A 23,477-nucleotide genomic window follows, 5' to 3' on the forward strand; every position below is an offset into this window, starting at 1 on the left:
ACAAGTCGCTCCGACGACCTGACTCGCGGGAACGTCGAGTTCTTCCTCTTGTCGAGGAAGACGACAAACGAGGAGTTTCCGTGGAGTTCCTTGGCTCTAGCTTCTATGATTCATCGCTCTGGCCTCCTTCGTTGGCTCCCTTCTGTCGAGGCTTCAGTGACTTCTGTCAGGCCACCGTGGCCGATCGAAAGGCTGAGGGAGGAAGGATTCGTTTTGTAACAGATGAGCGTGGACTGTCTTGGTGAGATCCTTGGTCTCGTGATCGTGTGGTGTAAACGTAGAGGATCTCGCGTTTCGTGGACGTTTGCTTCGAGTACATCGTCCTGTTGAACTTTCGGTGTTCTGGATGAGCGGGGAATAGCAAGGAGTGAGGATAAGGTAAAGACAGAGAGTCGAGGAGAGACAGTGAAGGTGTAGTGAGATCTGTGCTAAGGAGACTCTGGGGACCGCGCGAACCGGGTTACGACGTGACGTGATGTCGAAATCATAAACGGAGGGGGTGAACGAGAGCTGAGGGAGAGGATCGGAAAGAAGGTCGATTCGGTGGATCTTCCTGACACAGAATTTTCGTCAACGTGGCTGGTGAGTTCCGTACAATTTATTATTAAATGGCGGCTTGATCGTTTTACGAGGCAGGACGCGCGGGACCCTGGTTGACGGAGGAGGATTTTAGCGCGATTCATGAATAAAAATGCACCGTGCTGAATGCGAAACGGAAACATCAATCTCGAGGCAAGGAGCCGAGAGAAAGAGCAACAAGTGTTGCTGATATTGTAGCGCGGAGATAATCTTCGATATGAATGTTGTAAACACTGGGGGCTGGCTTTACGGGTGAACTGATTCACGAGGTTTTCGTTAATCTCGTCGCGTTGAAATATAAAATAACGATTACGCGTTTCGTTACAGCATCTAAATTCTACGAACGAACTTCCTTCCTGTTGAATGGAATCCTTGAAAACACTATCGATATTGTTGAGTGGTATTGACGGAATGTAATTTCAGTGGGACGTCTAGCACGAACGCGTTTAACGTGGGTCCATTCACTCCATTCAAACGGAGATTTTCCATCGTTTAATATTAAAATGCAGACGGGATCGTAAAATTCTGTACACGCGATTTCCGCGTGGATTTTGCTCAACCATTGTCCGCGAAGGAGGAATTACGTTGCAAATGCATATTACTCGCAATTCGTTGGGTTAATGCTGGAAATTAAAATGATTTTCATTGGAGAAAAGTATAAAAAGGTTTTCTCGTAATTACGTATGAATGAAATTGTTAAAGGCTGTTACTCGATTGAAAGTGGAACCTTTTTATTGTTTGGTCTTAAATATATCGTAATAAAAAATTCTGTAAGTAAAGCATAAATAATGACTTGGAGGGTGTACTACAAGTAAAGTCTTGAATTTTTTGTATAATTTTATAATGAATAAGAATCTTTTAATTATTTGTAGTATGAACAATTTTTTGTAATATTAAAAGTAGTAAATACATTTCACTTTAGATTAGTTAATGTGCACCGAAGTGTGACAGAATTTAAATGTAATTATTCTCCATTTACTGTGCTTTACATTCTTCCTTTTTTTGAGATATGGAAATATTGCAAACAAAATATTGTTGTTAAAGAAACTTATTGTATCCTTATTCTTAATGTGAAAGATCAAATGTTACGTTCATGCAGACAGTTACGATATACCTCTATTATAAAAAACGAGGGAAAACCGATGGGTCTGGTTTACTAATTGATCGATATCTCCCCCGTTACCAACATTCATTAAGAAGTTCGATGCTAACTGTTATAATTAGTTTGGATAGATAAACAAAGCACAATAGGAAGGTAAATGAATTTCACTGTCACAGCATCATTCATGATCGAGGCAAAGGTCACTTTGTTTAAAGTTGCAAAATTGAGCTTGAAAATGGGTAATCACTTAATTAATGTATAAATCATGTTAAACCGCAAATAGTTTTCTGTAATATTCTTAAAAAGTTTCACAATGTTGTGTGAAAACTTTAAATATATCAAATATTAAAAGAAACATTAAAAAACCTTTTAAAATGTTTAATTTGTCATGTTTACACTTTTTATATTTTACTAAATTTTTGCAAAAAAGAGCACACCGAAGCTAGCAGAACAAGAAAGTAAATATCGAATATCTGCTGATACAATTCGATAAAATTACATCAGGAAGACCGGAAATTAAAGGGTAAATACCTTCGTACTTTACTGAAGGTAATTTCCAGTTATTGAATTACCTCTTAAACGTTGTTCTCTTGTACTCGTTGTCAAAAGTTGACTAGATTGAAAAAGTTTTAATAGCTAAAATGTTTTTAAAATTCTTTTGAAACTTTTTCGTAAATTTTATTTCATTTCCTCATTATCTATTTTTAAAATATCCGTAAATGATGTAAGAAATTAATCATTCGATCATTAATATTTTATATATTCATTAAAAACGTACACATTACTGAAGTAATATTCAAATTCAGTTACAAATTATGGTATAAAAAGAACCTATGAAATAAAATAGTAAAACCCAGAACGCAGTAAACATAAAAACGTTTCAACCAAAGCTGCAAAATCTCATTTGTTTGAAATTAATACGAACTCTTCTCCTGAAATCATTTTTCGAAATATTCATGAGACCATTAAAAATAGTAGCACACTGTCTATATCAACTTGATTTCAAGAATAAGTTTTATAAATTACAGAAAAGCTCAAAGAGAACATATCTGCAACTACAAATTAAATATTCAATTACTGATTGTCATCGCGAAAAATTATTACCATGTTAACCCTTAGTCTGACTTTATTTATAATGAATACCATCAGCCATTATTTTCTTACTACCGATTACGATGCTATCACACGTTGATAGCATGTAATATCACTGCTCATCGTTATCGCGTCACCATAGAGCTTGATCGTTCTCTGTCCTGTTAATTTAAATTATAATCAAAAATTAACGACCAGCCAAGTCGTAGGTTACCGTCGGTCCCGTCGAGCGTGGATCGATGTGCCCGTATCACGCGACGACCCTTTCGGAGTATCGCGGCTTATCGCAGCCTGGAATGAAGTCGGAAAGAATTCAGACTCTCCTCAAAATGGCCCAGTGAATATTTGCACGGCATTCTTCTGGCGACAAACTTTCGTTTTGTCCATGTCCGTGACGAGTGGCTCCGTTTTTGCGACGCAACATTATTCGCGTCGGTAATGGCATGTCGACTCGTTAGAGACATTACAAGCCCCATTACGTGGGAATTTTCCCCGATAAAGAAGCCTACGCGAAATGAACAACTTCTCCTTTTTCTCTTCGCTGAACGAATCGTCGAAAGTTTCTTCCGCAGTTGTTGGAAATTGTTGATTTTACTGGAAAACGAGACTGATATTTGTCACAGGAGTATAGACGTTAAAGCCCGCAAAATTATCATCCTTTTTTGCTTACGGTGACTTCTATATTAACAGAGCGTAACGAGGAAGGAGAAAAATTGGTAATATAGTTCGAAACGTTGGATGACAGCTGGTAAACCCTCGTCCCGATGGGACTTATACCCCATTGGACAAATTGCTGCCAATCATAAATAATTGACAGACAATCACGAGGGATTTAGGTTTTACAGCTCGGGATGTCCATAAATTTGATACTGATTTCATGGCAATTCACCTTCTAAGTTTCAATGCGTTTCTATGTATTTATGTTGTCCCTCTCTTTTTAGGATTTGTCAGTCTGGATGACAAGTATTAAGCTCACTGTCACTGCTCCAATCCTTAAGCGTGTGTCAAAATGAGAAACTTTTTAGTATTTTACTGAAACATAATTCACACGTATTTTGCATCATCATTCATTGAATAGATACAAGAGTAGATCACCGCGGAACACGACAGTTACCAGTGCACGATGCAAATACAAATCTGTGTGTTCGAAATGAACGATAAAGTTATTCGTAAGTTCAAGGGATCTCCTTTTGGAGAAAAATCGCCGTCGGTTGGATCGCGTGCGCCTTAGAAATTTGTAGGGATCGCGCGTGATTCGCGGAACAGACGTCACGGACACACATATACATCAAGATTGCAAATACCACGGAGTAGCATGCCTCCCTTAATCAGATAGAAAGAGGATTGCAAACGAAATACCGTCGGGGGTATTTTTGCCATTGCTTGACCGAACAAAATGCCCTCCGCGTCCATTGAAACGACACGTATCGCTGTAATTTGTTAAGCAACCGTTCAGATTGCGATCAATGAAGAGTGAATTCAGTGTTCCATAACTTATAATCTGGACGTGTCACCGCGCAATTGCCTCTTTTCGCTCGTGCATTATAATCCAACTTCAGCAAGCCGCGAAGCATTTGTGTCAATGATATGCTCTTAAAGTCCTTTCTTTTGTTGGCATGCATTGCTAGGTTGTGGTTACACCAGTGTTGCCATTAAACGTTGAAATTCTACTAAACAATTTTCGGATTAAAATCATTTAATATTAATAGTTCAAATATTTTTGTAGACTTCTAGTAATCGAAATACAGAATATTTTATATTCGTCAGTCCTAATTCTCTTTGAAACTCATTTGAATATAATTCTTATAATTTCGAAGCTACCCACGGAAGAAAATATTAAGCTGAAGTTACTGAAGTCTCTTGTAGAATTTATGAAAGTACTTCAACAGGTTTAAGTTTACTAGAATCAGTGAGAATCGATTTAACAAAGCTGCTCTTAATGTAGTCAAGCTACCTTTATTAATTTTACAAAAATCTCTCTCTCTCTACCCTGCTTAAATCTACTTAGAAGAATTATGCAAGATACACCATCTTTTCCCGTGTGTATTTGTATCTCAATACAAACAATTTATATTTATCAATCCATAAGTATTTAAACCTTCTCTAAATTCATAGTAATTCTCTATATTACACATCTTTCGACGTCTACTGTTTCATATTTGAAAGAAAAGGAAGATCAGACTCTGTATTAAACAACTCTGCATGCGCCAAGGAAAGCGAGGTGAATTTTACGGGTAGTTGTTAGGAACACAGGTGTCCATTTCGAAATTGCTATCGCGCTGGATGGAAAAGTCGAAGGCGGGAGTCGTGAGATAGGAGACCGCGACATTCAGAAAGGGGTACGACGAAGTTTGCGGGGGTTTTCGGAGTGCCTGGAACTCGTTCGTAACTGGAGTCCGATCCGGCCCGTAATTACAATTCGAACAAAGTTATGCCGGCCCGGATCGGGCGGGGATGTGTCAAGTATTTAATCAGGGCCGAGTCGAGTCTACGAGAGACAATAGATGGCGACCAACCCCCTCGGCCTATCCCCTCCATTACCATCTCTCTTACCACTCGTGTCCCCTTCGTCTCCTTCACGCCTTTCCCCCTTGCTTCCACTATGACTAGGGGTGCAATTATGTCGACCTCATTTCAGGGCAGCTTCACTCCACCCCTCGCATTGTACTATTCCACCGCGCGCCTCTGTCTGTCTCTTGATCTTTCTTTCTCCTGTGGAATCGTCCTTTAAGCAGCTACTTCTCTTTCTCCCTCTTACCTTGTGTCTGGCCCCTTTAGACATCTTTCTACTGTTCTTGTTAGCTTCTTTTAATGTTATCTTGCAATTTTTTGCTTTCTTAACTCCTCTGCTTATTCTTGCTAGAACACGAGCTGAGTTTTCTTCTGCCTGGAGTGAGTAATACCGCGCTTTCTTTTCTTCACATTTTTAGTGTTTACGTGACTTTGTTATAACGAAGTGAGATCAAAGAATAATTACTGTATGGTGAAAAATCGTAGTGGAGATGAAGTTTGGAGTTGGAATTTCCACTTTTATTTGGCTTTTGATGTTCTTGTTGCTTTCAAGAATGTTTTATGATTCACTTTTTTAAGTAATTTCTGAACAATATATTAAAACAATAATACTTATAGGAAACTAATTTAGAATTATATAGTCACGTAAGTAAGTATAATGTTACAGAGAAGTATATTAGTTAATGAATTTTGTTTACAACAAATTGTGCTACAATTTACAGCTTCTTTCGAGATAATATCTCTAATGAATTCATGTTGTAAAGATAGTCAATATGAAGTTACTCGTCTTGAGACTCTACAAAGGCCTGTAACTTCCTCACTGGTTTCTTCAAAAATAATTTCAACGTCGCCACAAATTCAGTTTAACGCCCTACAACAAACCTCTGGGTAACAGTTAGCGAATATTTTGTGTCATGATTAATTCAGACATTTATGCTTTTTCTCGCCATTTTGAATTAAACAGCTGAGGCGGAATGTGTTTTTGTTGTTACCCCTAGAATTGCTACCACCCCATAAAGATAACAAATGCGTTGCGTCTTTCTACCTTATGAATTGCAAATTTTCGTTCCCGTGCTTCTTCGGCTTTCTTCATCAACCCCGGCACGTGTGTACCTTTAAAACTTTAAATCTTGTTTGCTCATGTGCTGTAGTTGATAACTTCAGACAACTTCGGCACTTCGTGATGGCACTTTTGTAATTTCAAAAATATGTTTGCATATGCTTCATAACAAAATTAGTTGCTTGCAAACCTTCGTAATATCTACAGTGTTATAAATGACTTCATTCATATTTATTCTGTATAGTAAATTAGTTTTATTACCAATATCCTATTAAAAAAAGTGTATATAAAGTACGAAAAAGTGTGATTGTATAACATTCAAGTCTCCATGAAACGTGCATTAAATATATTAATCAGTGTCTTGTAACTTTCACATATATTTCTCTCCTTCTACTATAATGATTACTCTTACCCGAGAGTTACGTAATCAAAATGAGAAAAGATCCTCCTTGGCTCTCCCTCTGAAAATCACTGTACTGTTACAGATTCATGTACCTCTCTTGAGACCAGCTTTCGTAAATAAGCCGAACGTGATTTACATTACGTAACGTCAATTTTCTCATTATACATAAGTACCCATTCCTGCCATTGCAATTCATCGTAACTCCAAATTACCCAATACAATCGAGATTGTAACTTCGTTAAGTACTTTGATACGAGACCGGTTTCGTCGATTGAACAGGACTAAACGTTATGTTCGCTTTCGAATAAAATTTATCACGCGAATATTACCATACGATTCAATACAATCCCAGAAACTTTTCTGAAGCGTACATTTTCTCGAGAACTGTTTATTCGAATGCAATATCGAATAGACATAATGTTGCAGCGTTTATTGAATATTGAGTTCTAAACTTCACTGGAGTTTTCGAATCGTACTTCAAGCATTCCAGCTAATTAAGGTTCCACATTAGAAGAGTATAGTCAATATTTTAAATTCAAACTGAATTGGAAACATCTCAACATGCAATTTATATGTCGCACACATATTACAAAAATCATGTAATGTAATCTCATGTAATCTATTTATGATTTCCGAAGAAAATTATTTATTAAATACATGATACTTGCATAAAAAGTAGTTTTACCTAATGAAAGTTATCTCACTTGAATAATTAGTCTAAAAAATAGCTGTTACTTGCATTCAATGGCTTTTTTGTTATTATTTAAATATTTCCTAATTTATATTTGAAGAGTTCTTTGAATAAATTTTATATCCATGATCTTTGATTAGTAAACTTTTTATAATGCATAGAGGTGCATTCGCCAAACTGATTTAAAACTGTAATTAAAAAATTACATTTTTTCAGTTGTGACATTTTTGGAATACCTACATGTGCGATACAATCAAAGTAAGTCTATTTTCGAAGCACAAATGCTTCCCTTATCGCAGTTCCTAAGACACTCTCCTCAAATTTCCCACAGAAGAAGGGAGAATAGTTTTGAGTGTATACAGGCTTCAGGAAAATCAACCCCAAAAGGAGCCCACCAATCCCTGCAAACTCCACCCCCGTGAAACAACGGGTGCCCAGTTAAAAACCCTAGGTTTATTACCGAACGGGGAGTTTCCGCCCTGCGGTTACATCGTCGGATTATGCAATTTAAAACGAGTTAATTGAAGTGCAATAAGTCGTTAAAACTCTTGAGCAAATTAATTAATATAAAAGCCGGTTAGAATAGCGCTCGGCCAAAGCTTTGCCCCTCGTCCCTGTCGTTCTCCCTCAGCTCTGTTCGGCAGAGGGAACCACGATGGTAACGACAACGATGGAGGCAACGATGAGGTCTGAGGAACGATGGCTGGGGCCGACGAGGAAAAGTACGGTTAATGAAATAATGTACGCCCGACGTAGTCCTCGAGCACGCAGCACGCAGGATTGAACTTTTCCATGAAAATACTTGCTCAAGCTAAAGAGGCGAGCTGCCTCCTCCCACCATGTCCACCGCCCGCGCAATTCAGGCCTCTGCCACGGTTTTGCTTCGAGCTGAAATCACGACGGGGGTGACTCGATTGTCGAAATTAAAGGAAATGCGAAGCGTAATTTGTTTAATCAAGAGTTTACACGCTGCAAAAGTATGCAATGATATCGATGGTGACGATGGCTCAAATTTCATTTTCTCCAGAATTTTCCTCCTTGCTTTGGTTATGCAAAATCTAAGTCTCAAAAAATTTATAAGCCTCTTCTTGTACACTGTTTTCACGAAATATGTGAAAAATTGTAGCTTTTTCTTCTCTTGGAGAAATAAATCGGGTTCGCAACAAAAACCATGGCTCCAAGTAGTGATCGAGACAATATTAATAAATATTATAGTTTATGATTGAAGGTACACCTAAAGTGTGAGAGACATGTATGCCTTTTATTGCTGACAATAATGGTCACTATTACTGAAGATTGAATGGAGGAGAAAAGTCGTCGGTTCGAAACGCCAGGCGTTACGCAATTTCGTCCAATCGATAACGGTTCCGAAAGGGCAGCCGTTTCTTCCGTTTCACCCTTTCATCGGTGGTTCCCGGTTATGCGCGCGTCCGCAGACTTCGCTGGAAACATTTAGTCCCGCGCTCCTGTTTTAAAAGGTCTAACGAACTGTGAAGTCGAGCTAATTGAGACTGTTGCAAAACGCGGCTGCGTCTCCCTGCCCGGACGAGTTTACGCCGCTGCGACAGGTGTAACGCGAGGCTGTTTCATTGCTTTACGGGTGCTAATTATCTTAAACGGCGGCGGAGAGAATGTCGGCCCGCGCGTGCAGCAGGAAAGAAAAGGCAGAAGTAATTTGCAAATCATTCGTCGCTTTGCCTGTCTTCTCGTCCACCTAGCATCTGATTATTTCATGCCATTCTAATTGCAATTTGTCTCTCTTGACGTGGTTTCATACTCTTTGAGGGAAAGATCCATCTGATTACATTTGAAAGAGGAATTATGTGATAATGTCTCTCTGCGATGATGGGACCTCGAATTTTGACGTAGCTGCAGGACAGTCGAATTTTTTAGACTGGAATTGTAAAGAAAAGAATAACAATCAGAAGTTTCATTTACAGACAGTTCCTCTTATTCTCGTTTGTATTAAGAAAAAAGTTATTAATGTATAATATGTTATTTCAATACACGAAGTGAAAATCGAGCTACGAATATTATCGTGAAATGGTAAGAAGAGCACACCGTGTAAAGTGAACGTTAAAGTGACATCGCGTGTGCAAGGGGCACGTTGCATAAAAAGATGTATTTACGATTTCTTTTGTATAATAGGATATTGAATTTTGCATCAGGTTGGATGTAATATTCCTTATTTCCACTCGATATTCGTTCCATCGCGTGAAACCTGAAATCCCAGATTTTACTCGTTGATCCCTTATTTGATCTTTATACATCGATGAAAATACATAACAAACTGTATTACATTTTACGAGATTCTATTACTACGTGTAAATATTAAATATGGAGTTCTAAAATAATACGTCACTCCATCTACAGAATACTGTTATGTAAAATATTCTCTTTCTGTCTCGCCGCGAACTAATCCCACATAAAAAATTCATCCTAATTCCAGCCCACAAAATCCCCCCGGAAACTTTCATGCATCATAAACCCTTAAAATACTCCCCCACTTAGCCGACAGTCTAGTGATCCACAATAAACAAACAATAAACGGTGGAGCCGATTGGTCGGGCGTAAATCGGGCTTTCGGTCGAGCAAAGATCCGGCCACGGTAATCTTCCCTTATCAGAATGGATCGTGTAATGCCTCGTAACGAGGATGCAATGTCATCTGAAATCCCTGCCACGTAGGGGGCGGCTCTGCGGAGGATCGTTGGATTCGCAGGAATGACGAAACGCATCTCCGTATGTAACGGTACAGGTGCACATACTCGCACACACTGTCGGCCGTAGGTGCGCGCGCCAGCGTGCATTTCGGGCACGAGCAAGAAGCACACAGTTACAGGGGTGTGAGGTAGCGTGAAATGGAGACAGAAAGAGGCAGGGGGGCGTGGATCGAAGAGAGAGGAGCGTAAACGGACGGGCATGCGAGGCAAAGGCAACCAAGCGGGGAATCGGCGGGAGCTAGAGCTGAATTAGCATGGCTATCTGGGTAATATATTGGACTGTATCGTTGGACACGACCAGCCAGAGCCACGTGATATACTGACACCCCGGGTTTTATTGGCAGTACCTAGTCCACCCTCTCTACCCTAGCTTTTCAGCTAGCCTCAACTCTGCCGAGCCTTGACGCCCAGCTTATCCACTTTCCCCGTTAATCCGGCAACCGGAGTCGCCCGCCAACGCTAAAAAATGTATTCCCTTTCCATTACGTTTTTTCGTGACGTCACTGCCGCTCTGAGCTCCGTACTGACTGTGCCAACGCCAGGTAATTTTCGCGACGACTCATCTGCGCGGCGCGAACGCCTGGTAAATAAATTCGTTTCCCCACTCCCGTCGAATTCGCGAGGAAGAATGAAACTGATTACAGAATCCGGAAGATACGACGTCGGATTCGAACGGAACGGGATGTATATTAAATAATTCTTTCGGTCGTACCTACGTGAGCGACAGTCTTCAATAAAGTCTGGGTTGCGTCAGATTCGACTCCAGGTACTACGCTGGAAAATGTTGAATATTGTAGGCCTCGGCTCGGCGTGTGCCTGTAGTTGCGCGTGGATGTGTTCTTAACAAATTCAATAGATTTTCGACATGCTTCGTGTAAGCACGCTTATAGAAATGTCTTGCTTCTTAAAATTCGAGTTGATCTAGCGATGCTTCCTTGCACTTTTGTTTTTTCATATCATCGACGTTCATGCGAAGTTTCATTTGATAAATAAGATCTCAGGGTTAGAGTGACGATGTTTAATTATTCTTTCGCTGTAAAAGCTAATATGTATGACTTGTTGCTTTAGGGTGGAAGATAGCGTTGTGACCGCTTTGTAATTTTGAATTATATGTATGTGAATATATCGATGTAGCTCATGGACAGAGAGCTTATTGTTATAGTTTATTTAAAATGCCACTCTTGTAACAAAATATGTCTTAGGAAATCGCTTTTTATCACTTTGGGAAAACTCAGTCAACGAGTGTTAAAAATGAACTAACCGTCTCGAAGTGATTTCGAGGCTAACGCGCGACTATCGATCCTGGATGGTAATTAACGCGCGGTGCACCCGAGAAAAATCGAAAACGATCAAGCCTCGGTACGCGCTACTAACTAATTACCCGCCATGGATCGTGATTGCATCGCTTTGTCAGTCGCTCTGTCTAGCCCTCGCCTCACCTACTGGATTTGCATTTTGTTCTTTGTTTCACGAAAGGGGCGCACTACCTATTTTTAACCAATATCTCGATCGCAAGTGAATTTCCTAATACATTACACGAGAATTTCGTGCTCGTCCATGTTTTTCATTTTGGCTTATGTATCGTGAAATAATCTGGGTTTTCATTGCCTAATTAATAGAGATTTTCATACCTGAAGACAGGTATCATACAGGTTTCATACAGGTATATATTCAATACTATAGGATTTTTGTAAACATTTATAACACAGTAAAAAGGTTCAACTGTTTTAACTATTTGAAATACATATTACATTCTCTTTATCAATTATTTAATGTTACCATTGCAAGAACTTCAGAAAGTATCTTTCATAATATTTAGATTACACTTAAAATCTGTTTCTCTAAGCTAGAATGAAATACAGTCCAACATTTACATTAAACTTCCTTCCGACTTAAAAGCATCTCATTACAATCTGTAAAGTAGTCTCTCGCCAGTGGCGCTTTAATCTAAGCGAAGCAACTAGACTTTTTAAAAGCGACAAAATAAGATCTAAAGAATGAGAAGAATGAGCCACGACAATCATTTGCTCAAGTACTAACTCTTTTAAAATAAGACACAATTGCCTTACACCGTCCTCCTTTTTGAGGATCTCAATTTAAGAAGTAGTCCCAGTGTTCTGCTCCCGACGTCCCTTTTCGTTTGTCGTCCGCGCCGTCGTCGCGGCGGAAGTTATTCAGGAATAAAACTCGGACGTGGGCGCGCGCTCCTCGCGCGTCAATTTCCAACAGGGACTCGTTCGCAGACGTTACGGGGGAATTGATATCGAAGGTGGCGATAGGAAGCCGTAGCCCTTTGCGAAAATAAATTGATTCAGCGGATTCGTTGGTGCAACAACATTCTCATGGACATGGTAACGAGTTATATACCGTCGCTGTTCGACGCAGGTGCGCCGCCTCTCGCCTGCTTCCCCGTGTCACACAACTTTCACGTTATTGCGATCTGCTCTTCGACACAATCGACTTATCCCCGAGATTTACTCCCTTTTAAAACGGTCCGAAACGCCTCGGCTTTACCGCGTGGCTCGTTCCTTCTGGTTTCTCATGGCCCCCCGGAGGAAGTTTTACGATTCAAAGTTCCTTCGTTGTTCGTTAAAGTCGAACGAATTCACGAGCGGAAGATTGGCGACGGGAAAGCCACTTTTCAGAAACGCACGATCGTATTATTTTACTGGGAGGCTCGCGTCGGCCACGGTGGCGTTAAAACTTTACGAGCCGCTCTCGAAACGCGCCGGATTTCTTTCTGCCGCGGGACTTCCCTCGATCGTTTTCTGTTCGGCGACCTTGGATCGCAGCGTGGGCTGAAATCGCGTCACGACGTCACGACCCTGCACCCTTCGCGATACGTCTTTCCTCACTTCAGAGAGATTTACCTTCAAGTGGGATTTTTGTTGGTTGCGATTGATGCTGCGCTGAGATTAGGAATTGCGTTGAGGGCAATGCCTAGGAAATGGAAACTTAAATGGAAATAGGTGTTGAGTAGCCTAGCCTTAGTTGTGATGAATAATTGAGTAATTATATAAAATGTTTTGAAGAAAGGTGGATAAGAAAATCCTTATTGTTATTTTCTTTTCTTCTGTGACAGTAGAAAAAAACGTGACAATCAAATTTTGTACAGCGAAAAATGAAACGTCTCGAGTAATTGAATCGATGCTCAATACGTGTCAGCTAATGACATTCAATAATGCTAATTGCAATTACTTTGCTATTTTAGTCACTAATTGCCATAGTTAGTACTATAGGCTTTGATTGATCGTTAAATTGTGATTTTCAGTCTAATGATCTTGTTCTCTAAAAACTAGCCATTTTAATGTCAATCTCTGTCGTGAATGTTTCCCTGTGGACGTTCTAATTAGAATACATTCTGTCGAACCATCAATTAAAATCAACATGGTATTCTTATATTACAATAGCAATTAGTTCATTAGAGCGAAGAAAGGTGAAAGATAGCAGAAGTAATGTAGACTCATACCTATGTTTTAAAATACTCTACAGATCTTTGTAATTTCCATTAACGAAAAAGTACACATAAATCACGGGCTTTAAATTTTCATTAAAGGAATTAACAGAAATGAACAAAAATTAATTAGTAAAGTAGAAGCGACAGGTACTTTTAGCGAGTTATTCTATAAAAATTGACCTACTTCCTCCTCAACTTCAGCAAACTTAAACTTTCAGAAAAGTACAGATTCCTCTGCCAAGAATATAGAATTGATTCAATATTGAAAGAACTCTTCATCCCTTTATTATCTTTGAATCTGAAACCAACCAGGACCTTGCAGCGAGAAAATTTCATCTAGCTAACACCAATAAATTCCTGCATTTAATACGTACACTACTGTTTAGATTCAATTTCTACCCAGGCGATGCAATTCTCGAACAGTATAATTTGAAAAATATTGGCTGGCTCCGTAACACCCCGTAAAGGGTTGACGAAGTCAGGGGGAGCATCGGTGGCACACAGTTATATAGTGAGAGACAATGACCGAGGTGAATGCAAGGGCGGAAGAGTCACGGAAAAGAAACAGAGGGAGGGAAACAAGGGAGAAAGGGCCAATAGAGTCAGGTGGAAAGATTGAGTCTATTCAGCGACTAGCAGCGGTTTTTACGCGCGACCTGTTTACACGACAATACTTTTGACACACTCGAGTCTGCGGTATCACGACTTGAAGCGACATTTCTATCTGCCTGCCGTGCGTTCTCCCTCGAATTGTACGTCCCGTGCACCCGAGCGGCATTGTATTCTTTAGCAACGTGCCTCGTAAGAGGTGTTTTCAAACAGCCCGACGAGTAACGCTGAATCGCTCCACGAGAAACCCTCCTGGTTTTCAAGCTTCTTATAAGCTTGGAGAATTGTTTTCTGTCTGCCTATGAACCGCAGAACAAACGAAGGCTCTGCTTGACGATCACTTTTTCTTCTTGTTAGACGTTTATTGCGAAGCTGGAGCCGCGTTACGTTAACGCATCGCGATCGCGCGAGTTCCTCGGTGGTTTTCTGAATAACCCAGTAGAATTGCTTCGTACGTCAACAGACTTTCGAAAGTTATGAAAGTAGCTTGAGATTAGAATTGAGAAAGATGTGTGTATAACAAAAATGGTGTAAGTTCATAATTTAGAAAAAGTTATTCTATTAATCGAATCGCATGGAAATGAGTCAAATCACAAACCGAAAACATAACTTTTAGAAAAAAGTTTGGACTTACACCACTTTTATAGTCTACAGTTTTCTCTTTATTTTGTTCTTTAAATGAAGCCATCAACTCGAATAGGTATATTGAAATTGTTATTTGAACTAGGTGCGCGTTGTTAGAGCGCAACGTTCTAGTCGAGAGAGCGCACCTTCAGTCGAATGAAGTCGAAATCTGTTCGAGTATGTCTTGATTACGTAATCTGCGGCACGATAGATAAATAGTTTATAATCCGCGTATAATTGCAGAATATCGTAGTGAAATTGTGAAATTAATGACATAGTTAGTGCGAAAATACATAAAGGAAAATATACAATCGATACTGGTGTATATTTATTTAGAAATTCTATTCCGTGTATCTAACCTAAAATCTCACGCATTCGTGGTGCTAAGAGAATAAAACAGCGCGGTGAATTAACCCTTTGACAGTTTAATAAAATTGCAAATTTTTCGTAAAAAATATGGACTTCTTATTTTTAAAAATAGTTCTATACATTGAAACAAATATAAAAAAGACATATCTTATTTTTTATTTTATTTTTATCGACGTTTTGCCGTGACCGAGTCTCACTTGGGATAAACTGTCAAAGGGTTAAGTGAAAATGTTTTCTCACGTTGTAGAGAGTGAAAAACTACGTAAACAAAGATATAGTGTATAAAAGTTTCGAATGAAAACTGCTGTGACAGGAAATGATTGTTGTAAGCACGCGAGTGGTTCGAAATCGCTAGGGAGAAGCGAAGATGAAGTTAAAGCGCGGAACAACGATAGTCGAAGAACAGACACGAATTTAATTCTAGTTCAGTGAAACTAGGGTGAATGGAGCGTTGTGATGAATTTTGGGAGTCGTGGTTAAAATTCCAGTAGGTAAGTATGTCAGTCTAAAAGGCCATTCTGGAAAGTTAATTTCTCGAAATAATTAATATTCATCAAATTGTAGAAAAGTAGAACATGATTGTAGAACTGTGTTTCACCTAATTAACTCTGCAAATATGAATACTAACCAACCTCAACTTTAATCAATATTACATTTTTCATATTCGTAAAACAGCTATACAACATAATATAACGTATCAGTTATAATCCCTGAAATAGAGTTACAGGAAGCTCTATCTTCGAGCTCCCATTACAGTTATGGTACCTCAGTTTGCAACAGCTACTGGAGCACCTAAATGTTTGAAACTCAGAAACAGGGGCAGCTATTAACATTAACATAATCAGTGTTCATTATCTCTGCCTGTCAAATTACATACTCAAGTTACATTCATATATGATGCGTACTCTGTACACGTACCTATGTACGATAACATAAGAAACATACTACGTTTCTACATTAAATCGAAAGTTACACTGTATAATGCTAAAAGCACGAAGAACCCGCCGAATTTAAGACGAATCAGCATTGAACGATCCTCAGTGGATTAAATTAACTCCAACCGATACCATAGGGATTAACTCGTTATTAAACGATTTTCCTCCTCTCTACCTTGGTCTCTTTGATTCGCTGTATTTATACAATTTGTTTTTTCTCTCTGATTCGTGGCATCTAGCTGTAACTGTAACTGTAATATATATCCACGGTCAAACGAAATCCGCGTGGCGTACATTCAAGCTCGATATCGAACGTATCTCTCTAGTAAAACGATATACAAGCAGACGTGTGAGGAAGGGCGGCGCGGAGGGCAGGTCTGTGACATCGGAGCCAGCTTGTCGAGTTTGTTTCCGATGTTTGCTAAATGCAGTCAAAGTGCATGCGAATTACCGCATTAACCTGGACTCAGCATCCGCGCTGTCAGCGTTCGCGTGATTAAAACATTCTTGTCACCGAGGGAAACGTCACTGCAAACAGCGATGCCGATCATTTCGATTTGAATTCATTCGCTGGCCAAATTAATTAACGCAGCGAGTTTCCGTTTCACCGGGACAAGTGAATCGATACGAGGCTAACAGCTGTTGAAGTCGAAGTTGAAAAAAGTCACATTAGGCTAAAATAAATATTGAGTGGGCTAGCCATCTGATTTTTCGCGATTAAAGGATTCTTTTAGTAGCTGTACCTACATGTTTTAAGGGTTTAAAGTATGATGCTTAAGAGATACTAATTTTTTCATTCATGTTTAATAGGTATGTTCACATAGTATGCAATTACATAGGTGTGTAATTGAATTCATAAAGTTAATTTTCTGTTAAAAAGGTGGATTCACACTGCACGTTATATATGTACCTCAGAGCCAGACTAACCCAAGTCCATTTTTATTATTATTCAAGAGAGTCGAGAAACAAATGCGATTACCCGTTGCTTAACATAGTATTTGAAGTAGTGTATATTATTAAATCTTCACTTATAACGTGACTTAACTATATTTCTATAATTCTAATAAAATCCAGAGAATGTAATAAGATCCTGTAAAGAACTAAATTTTGAAAAAAATGGACTTGAGTTACTCTGGCTCTGAGGTACAGATATGACACACTTACGTAACTTTCTAGAAACCAGAAAAGAGAGATGTTATACGTATTTTTCTCTATTTTCCAAAACGTTATATAAGTTTGTTATATAACATGTAATGTAGATCCACTTTAAGGAGACTAAAAGCTACTACAATAATTTATGTCTTGTTATTGTCACCTACTTTCTCGCTCAATCTCACTCCTCTGTCTCACCTCGGCAGAGAACAAACAAAGTAGTAGGGCCAGTGGTGGCCAGATATCGTGTACAGAAATCTGGCCACTTATCGAGACAACACTGTACAGTATATACTGTCTTCGTTGATGTCGTAGTAATTCATACAGTCACGCAGTTATTACTTTTCTCAGCGTTTTCAGAACGTAACGTTTAAGGTGCCCTCATTGCTGGAAATTTTCTTCAGTGACAAAAGGCGGGCCATTAGTCTTTAAGAAATATACGTTCGGTATTCTGGAACCGTTTCCCTGTTCGTAACGATACCGTGAGTTAAGGAGCTGCTCGACCTGGTCCAAATCGATTTTGGATTTGGTCCGCGAACGTTCCCGTGTTTCAAGGGCCAATAAATAGTGAGAAAACGACCAGCGGGCGAAGAGGTTTCGCATAAATAATCCTATGACTCTGACAGCGAAGTACTCAGACTGCATGGTGGTTCGCGGCGCGCTCTATCCATGACGAGTGTCGTGTTTTATGGAATGTTGAATCACATTTAAAGCTCCACGCGACAAGTTTCACTTGAGAGACACTTTATACACGGTGAATGGTTTGATTGTGGCTCTTCCAAGAGTTAGCGAGTGTCGTTTCTGTCTCCTAGCACGTGATTTTCAAGCAAGCCCATAGTCTCAGACGTCCTGTGTGAGTTATTTTTGAAAGTAACTTGTTTCAAAATGAAACGAAATAAGTGCGTCTTGGTTAGTAGCCTTAGAAGCTTTTCGATTGATCAGAAGTGGCGTGAGGTTTTCTTCTAACATGCTACCGACGTCTTCCTTAATTTAATTAACGTTGATGCAATAGGTTTGGGTCGAGTTTCAGATCAATGGAGTTCATTGTTTTCTAGGCTGAGTCTCTTTTATTTTCTTTCCAAAGGTCAAGCTTCTATTCTATACCAGGCTCCCTCATCCATTGCTGGCTCGTCTTTCTTATCTACAACAGTTCGAAAGACTTTTCGCTTCTTTGATTCGCGAAACAAAAGACTGCAGATTGAAATTCGCTTGTTGTAACTTGGATACCTTTTATCGAGATCATGTCATACCTTGATAAAACTGGAGGATTCGGCTTACAGTTTTTGTTGAACGACGCTCTTTTTGGAGTTTTCTGTGGAAGATTGAGAACTGAATAAATATTTGGTACACAACACCTACCTATTTTATGGCATCTAATTTCGCTGTGGATAGAGAATAAATCTTATACTATTTGATATTGTATCTATTTTATGAAAAATTCGTGCTGTTTTATGTATTCAGAAACATTTTGCATTCTAATGATTGACGTTCGATATATGAATGTTATTCATGATACTCGTCTGTTATTTTCTTATTACAATACTTCATGTAGAATCGATGAAGGAAACGTCCAGTGCCTGATCGCTCGACCTTAGCATAACCCTTCAACGAATCCGCGCTGCAAACGCTTCTTCGACAAACTTTCGTGAAATTCTGAATTTTTACTAATGCAGAATCCTTTAGTTGCCGAGCAGTGTAAACTTTCGTCGAATCTTGAATTTCTGCCACTGTAGAGTTTTTTCGTCGACGAATCATCTGAACTTTCTAAAGAATGTAAGATTTTACAGTTACGAATATCTTCTCCTCAGAATTACTGCTCGATGCACTTACTTTTTCGATAGGTTCAATTAGAATAAATGGAGATTAGTTTTAACAAAATATTTATGGAATATTTAATTAACTATCGTGGAAGTAGAAATTCTTTTATGCATAGTTAAGGAATCACCGTGTATCGATGTTTTTCAAATACTTTCGATCACTAAAAGCACTAAATAATTTATTCAAGATAAATTTCTACGTGGTGTTATAGCTTTATTGGTTTCATCTAACTTCAAACGGTAGTCTCCAGAATTGAAGGTTTAATTCTGAAAACTACGTTAAGATTTACTTTCTTGACTCCATTTATTTTTACAGAATTGTCTTCGTCAATTCCTTTCCCCTCAACCTCGTACATATGCAACACTTCATTATTTTAATACTCTAGACTCTAGATTGACCACATCTTCAAGTCAAACTACCTAAATCCAGCAATTCAATAAATTTACTGCGTTCTTAATTTTAAAAGCCAGGTCTACAAAATTGTTTCTCGTGTTTCGTCTTGGTCACCGAAAGGTTCTTCGCGCAGGAAGCGAACTATTTGCGAAGACAGTGGACAAGGGCGATTCGAACGAATAGCCGCCATAAAGAGCAGGGTCCTGAATCCGAAGACGTCGGATTTTCCTTGTGTCCACAGGCTTGGACGAGGCTGATCCAAGATAAAACATTGTTGTAAACTATGTAGGGCTGCAGTTTTGCTCGAGACCGCCTTCCACATAAGACATACGGACGTCCGAAGACGTATTTCAATGCTGAAGAGATATCGTACGCTGCTCCCAGCCGCTTCAGTATCTTCAGTTTTTCTATTCCTGCATAGGGGAGCCCGTATTTGCAAAAATATGAGATTTATTTGTCGGAGAAGGCTGATATATCGTATTATTCGATGAACATGGAAACCCAGCTCGTTAGTCAAACAGGAAGGAAAGCATGCATGTGTATAGACAGACCCTATGCGTGTGCAAGTATCGATGCATTCTAGGCGAGCTTTCATATTTCGTGCTCTTATCTCAGATTTTGTTTCGATTCTTGAATAACTTTAATACATGGAATGCATAATGATACGAGTATATGTAAAAGCATAGATGTGCTTATTTAAATATTTTTGTTGCTTCTGCTGGAAGCATGCTGTAGTTACACTGTTTAGCAATTAACACTTTTTAACTTGACAATATTATCTAAAAAAGAAAAATAAGAAACAGTTTAGAAAGTTGATCTCAGATATTTTATTAGATATAATACTGAATATTATTTAACTTGATTTACCATAAATGCACCCACTCTTGAGGCTTAATTATCGAGCTGCATGGAAGTACGTTAGTCGACGCGTGGGTGTTTGAACAGTTTGTAAGTTTGACGTGAGATTACCAGCGATCCAGGCGAGACTTTTCCACGATCTTGCATCCGACGGCAGCCTGTACAGCATCCAGGAAGGCATTACATCAAATTTGAATAAACTAGCTGTTGCTCCGACACCGTGGAACTGCACAAGCGATGCCGTAGCTCGAGTGGGTTGCTTACTCGTTGCGGTGGCCGACGTCGAGTTTTATGAAATACTGCCTGGCGAAAGTTCGCCGTTGGACCACCGAGCCGCTGACACCTGCAATCTGCGTTCTCAGCTGCATTCGAGATGCACACTGGTACAACTTACGCTGACAGTCGCGTTTTACGATTACTTCTACTGCCTGTTAGGACGCGCCATCTCCTACAATAAAGACGAATATTACTGAATATGTATTGTTCTGTGGCAATTTTTGATATTGTGGAATATTCAGCAAGAAATTTTACTTATTGATTTCTGAAGTACTACTGCCAAGAGATTGTAGAGGGTGTTCGACGACAGGTGTTGAAAATTTTGAGGGACGATTCTACATGCTCATGTGTGACGAAAATCAGGAATGGCAAAAATGCGTTTGAAGCATCGTTTCAGAGTTGTCAATTGCTGAGGAAACTCCTGAAACTTGAGTGAAATATGTCTGACTCACGACTTATTCTATTGATTTCTCTGTGTCTAACCTGGCTAGTGCGCGTTGGCAGTAGAAGACGTAAGTTCTAACTCAGACACATTTCTCGCGTATTTTAGGCGTTTCCTTAACAATTAATACCACTAAAATCAAGTCTTTCACGTAATTTCATCTTACTTTAGCATGTAGAATCATCCCTTTTATTGACATCTGGTTTTGAACACCCTGTACAATAGAAAGGACACGAATTTTCGGATTATCTTTTTTCTTTATTATCTTTCGTAAAATTTAGAAAAAGAAGTATCTTGGGTATGCAAATGCCATGGAAGCATCGCCAAGATCGAGGCAACAGAATTGCGGATAAATCATATAGCAACCGAGCAGAAAATTATTAATGTCCCAGATCCGTCCAGGGATCCAGAACTTTTAATAGTTCGGTGACATTTGTTTTCCAGCGGGAGCACACACGACGCAACGCATATTGGGATTCTTTGGCACCCTCTTGTCACCTTATTTCCACAGAAGTTTCACAATCGAAGTTTCTTGAGTTGTTTATGACGTCGCGTCGTCCAGCTCACCCTGTCTAACGTTGAGTTACGACGGTTAACTTCAATATTTAAGAATCTCCGCAATTCGTTTTTCTTGAGTACACACGAGCATCTTAAATCTTCGAAAGTCTCTGCAAAGACGGACTAAAGTTTGGAAGAGACTCGGCGAAAATCGTGCTACAAGCGCGAACAGGATAATTTTTCTTCCAAAAAGAACGTCGAAACTTTCGAAGTTTTTTTTTTTCTTCGACGAAAGAATTCGCTTATAATTCTATTTAAGGAGAGAAAGAAATAGTTCCTAAAGGCAAGGAACAAATCCTCAAGCTTTTGTAGTTCTTCAGTTGAAAAATTTATTCTGTTGAATTACTCTATAATCTTTCTTTTCGTTTCAGTGTTCGAGTACAAGCGTACTCTTATTTCACCCAAAAAGCCCATGAATTCCTGACTCCATTTGCAGCGTAATCCTTAAATCTAAAGGGTTGCTCGATCTCCTTTGCACAGATCCTGAGCACTTATTATTCACACCTAGCACACTTCGCAGTTCATTTTCGCCTCCCATTGGGCACATTTACCCACTTCTACATTATCTATCGTCGTGCTGTAAATTATAGGCTTTAGGTAGACCCGTGTGTACAAATCCGTTGGATTTAAATCTGGCGATCGAGGTAGCTCTCCGAAACTAGTCCATTTATTTCAGAATCATAGACTCTAAATTAAAACGATTCTTTATTCCGATGAAGACGCATTCTAAACAGTAACAAATTTATGCCTTACGAAGATTCAAAGTTACACAATATTTCCTCGCTGAAAGCTTCCCTGGTCCTCGTTGACGCTTAAAATTAATCCCTCGCTTCCCGTTACTATCACCTTTGATAGGACAAAGAATGTATCACCATTATATAAATTGGTCTAGGGAAGATATCTGGCGCTTTATAAATGAACTAATTGCGATAACAGGTCGCCAGCTTAAACTAAGGAAATACAATATTTTTCATCTCTCACGTGTGGTAAACGAAGGCGCACGAAGAAGGAAACTCGATGCCGTGAGTTTCGCGATGGTCTAGTTATCGGAGAGCAAAACGGGGGACGATGTTGCCAACGAGCGACCCGCAAGATTAATTGACCCTACCGGGTGATTAGCATATCCGTCTGTTGACCCGCTCCTGGCCAAATAAAATCCCTCGAATCTTTATGCGCGCACATGCCTCCCTCTCCCTCTCGGGCGAAACAATGGCGATTGTTAGCACGGGGAAACCACAAAGAAGTTGTCGCGGCGTGTCGCCGCGGCTCGCAACGGATTCTCGAAATTCCTCGAACGCCGTCCAGAAAGCTGCTCGCCCCGCGACGAACCGCTGGCAAAAGAGAGAGGACTGAATTATTTATCGCTGAATTTGACTCCGATATTTTCAACACGACGACAGATTATTCCGTAAGCCGCATACATAAACGAAGACAGTGCATGATTTATAGAACGTTCGTTGTTGCATGAATGGGCGAGTATGCCGCGGCCACTACTGCCAGAGTCATTCGCTTCCTCTTTGCATGCGCCGCTCACACGTTTTGCAAAAGAGGCCGCTTCGTAAAAGGAAGATATATCGGCAGGGATGAGTGTGCAGCTTTGCGCTACGAGCGAACCGCTTGCAAAGAGAACGTGCGAGCATGTTACGTTTATTGTGCGTAATTGTGTAACGTGAGCGTGGCACGCTAAGTGGTCGGTGAACTTTGTGTATACTTCTGTCAAGGTGCGCTGAATTAGGTGGAACTAGAATACGTGTACGTGGAGTAATAGGGATAGATATGATTCTGCGCTGTTATATACCGAAATAGTTTGAATTATGCATAGAGAT

General features: G+C 39.6%; 1 protein-coding gene across 1 annotated transcript in view; it reads left to right on the forward strand.

Moving 5' to 3' along the window:
* The first annotated feature begins 559 nt into the window (after positions 1-559).
* The window catches only part of Ten-m (teneurin transmembrane protein Ten-m), a 557,921-nt gene continuing 535,003 nt past the window's right edge, over positions 560-23,477 (forward strand). The window contains exon 1 of the mRNA XM_076375489.1: positions 560-582. The gene's annotated coding sequence lies outside the window, so the exon portion shown is untranslated. The remainder of the gene's footprint in view (positions 583-23,477) is intronic.

This window comes from Calliopsis andreniformis, chromosome 3, assembly GCF_051401765.1.
Source record: "Calliopsis andreniformis isolate RMS-2024a chromosome 3, iyCalAndr_principal, whole genome shotgun sequence".
In the NCBI taxonomy this organism is placed as follows: domain Eukaryota; kingdom Metazoa; phylum Arthropoda; class Insecta; order Hymenoptera; family Andrenidae; genus Calliopsis; species Calliopsis andreniformis.